This window comes from Empidonax traillii, unplaced genomic scaffold (genome assembly GCF_003031625.1).
Source record: "Empidonax traillii isolate 1590-97213 ecotype Southwest subspecies unplaced genomic scaffold, ASM303162v1 scaffold1109:size413625, whole genome shotgun sequence".
Classification (NCBI taxonomy): domain Eukaryota; kingdom Metazoa; phylum Chordata; class Aves; order Passeriformes; family Tyrannidae; genus Empidonax; species Empidonax traillii.
Window position 1 is genome coordinate 225198 of NW_020956302.1, and position 2618 is coordinate 227815.

At 51.1% G+C, this 2618-nt stretch overlaps 1 protein-coding gene across 1 annotated transcript in view; it reads left to right on the forward strand.

Annotated features, from left to right (window-relative positions):
• ADCY1 (adenylate cyclase 1) overlaps positions 1 to 2618 on the forward strand; it is a 141658-nt gene that overhangs the window by 1069 nt on the left and 137971 nt on the right. The gene's annotated exons all lie outside the window — the stretch shown is intronic.

Sequence of the window (2618 nt, forward strand, 5' to 3'; positions counted from 1 at the left end):
ATGTGGCAGCTCATGCTGGTAACCTTCGTGTCCTACTCGCTGCTGCCCGTCCGGACTCTGCTGGCCATCGTCTTCGGGCTGGTGGTGTCCGTCTCCCACCTCATCGTTACCGCCACCTCCGTCAGTGCCAAGAGGCAGCGGCTCTGGAGGACGGTGAGAGAGGCCGGGCCGGGCCGGGCCGGGCCGGGCCGGGCACTGCAGCTCCGCACGGCTGCGGGGTGCCTGCCAGCCCGCGGGAGGGAGGGAGAGAGGGAGGGAGGGCGGAGAGGCGTGGAGCGGCCCCCCGCCCCGAGCCCCCAGCCCGGGCGGCGGCCGAGGAGTGCCCGGGGTGTCCCCGGCGGGGAAAGAAAGGGCAATCGCGCACCTGTGCCTTGGGCGGCTGTGTCTGTAGTTCCCCGAAGTTTCCGGGAGGCAGGGGGGAAATAGGTCAGCTTTGGGGAGACGGAACCTCTTGGCTCTGTCTCTCCGAGGAAAAGCGGGGAGAGGGCAGTGGAGCCAGCTCTGCCGTGCCCACGCTTGGGGCAAGTTCAGAGCACCGCATGCACAGTCGGTGCAACACAGCCCATTATCAGTAACACCGCTTGGCTCGGTACAAACTTGGCAGAGACAATAAGCTGCGTGTGGCAATAATACTTCCACGGAGTTGGCTCGTGTCCTTGCTGTCTTTCTCAGCCATGGACCCTTCGTGCTCATACACACCCTATCTACACTTCAGTTAGTGTCTTTGAAGACACCATCTGAAATAAGTGGGACTCTCACAGAGGGAACCCCACATCGCTGCTCTCTCAGCAAGCGGGGCATTCCCCCTTCAGCTTCCCCAGGGCGGCTGCTGCCTCCTCTCCACAGTCATTACGTGCTATGGCAGTGAACTTCCTAGCCGTTCCCTTTCACCTCTGAATGAATCCAGCAAAATCTCCCTCTGCAGCAAGTATCTTTGGAAACGTGCTGCTGCACTCTCCCCTCCTCCCCCGAGGAGCTATTTATATCCCTGCAGGGCTTTCTCCGGCTTTCGTGGCCTGATGGGCCGCACTGGCAGGGGGAGGAGGATGAGGAGATGCGCGTGTGGGAATCACTGGGGCTGACAGTCGGGGTTTGCTATTGAATGCTCTGTTATGTGGTGCCTCTGAACCACTGGGAACGAGAAATTGAAAAATTTTTCTGTCCTTCCTCACTAGCATTGATTCTGTCTGCCCTCAGGGGAAGCACACAGGTTCTGTGGTCCAGATTGCTGTTAAACAACAATTTAATGTGTAATTGAAGTACTTAGTACATTACTTCTGCAGAATCTTGGTATTATTCTCCATGACTGTGTAAGGCTCTGTTGTGATGCTAGGGCGTACACAACTGGCATAAGCAGAAACACTGGCATAAGCAGGATTGTACACTTTTGTGCCCAGAACCGTGAATTCCTGCCTTCTCCTTCCGTGCTCACACAGACACACCTCAGTGTGACATACATGCACAGAATAGAGATACACACACAGGGACAGCCACTGAGTTGGGTTACTGAGACAAACAGGATTATTCATGGCTTCACGCTGCTGAGCTGGTGGACAAAATAAATTGTATATTTTGAAGGAGAAGAGAGAGAGATAAGCCGAGCTTTATGATTTACCCAGATAATCTGATGGTCTATTTTTAAATATGTGATTTAGGGTTTCCATGAGAGGGAGAGCTGATGAAATGCAAGAGCACTGAGAGAAGCCTTCCTTAAAAGCATTCAAAATGATGCTAAAAATGCTAGAATATTCTTTTTGAGTAGAGCTGAACATAGCTCTTTTTACTGGAGTACCAATTAGTCCTTATGGGAGTTCTGGCTATCCTGTCTCCCCTGACACACAGGCAGATTTTCCTTGATGCCAAGCTGCAGCTCAGTGTGGCATCTGCTGTTCTAGATGAATAACATAAAGAAGCTGACAATAATGTCTGCTGACTAAATTATCTAACCAAGGTCGTGAATGTGAAACATTCTGAAGAGGGAAAATCTGCTAACTCCCTTCAGACTAGTTTAATTCAGTTATTCAACAGGCGAGAAGCTGGCTTAAAAATACGTAGAAATAGTTGATTAACATCTGATGTAACATATGTACGTTTCTTCTTCATCACCCTCTCCCTCCGCCGTGGCTTGCATGCAGTCCCCAGAGCAGTATGCCTTGCTGATAACAGGAGGCAGAAACCAGCTCTGAGTCAAGCAAAATAACTGGTCTGTGAACTTATGGTGCCCAGAAATTCACACTGATTTGTGGCATAGTTGTAAGGAAAAGGCGTATGATTTGAAGATTCTCTCTGTGTATGGAAGGGACTCATCCCTTACACAGACGTTTTTGTCTTTAAAGATATGTAAAGGCCGCATCATCTGAATTTTACTTGCTTGTCTTGGGAATAGCTGAGCCTTTTTTGTAAAGGGTAGAATGGATGCTGCCTTGCAGTCGAGATCTACTTCCCAGACACGGGTTATTGTCATGACCACTCCAGTGCTTGTAGACACAGCCATGCAGGTGGCCTGTCAGGGAAGTAGGACCTGCTCTATGCAGAGCTGCAGTAGCGTGAAAGGGCTCAGTTCTTTCTCCTACCCCTTTCTTCCTAGCCCCAAGCACCAATCACTGACACTAATGTTC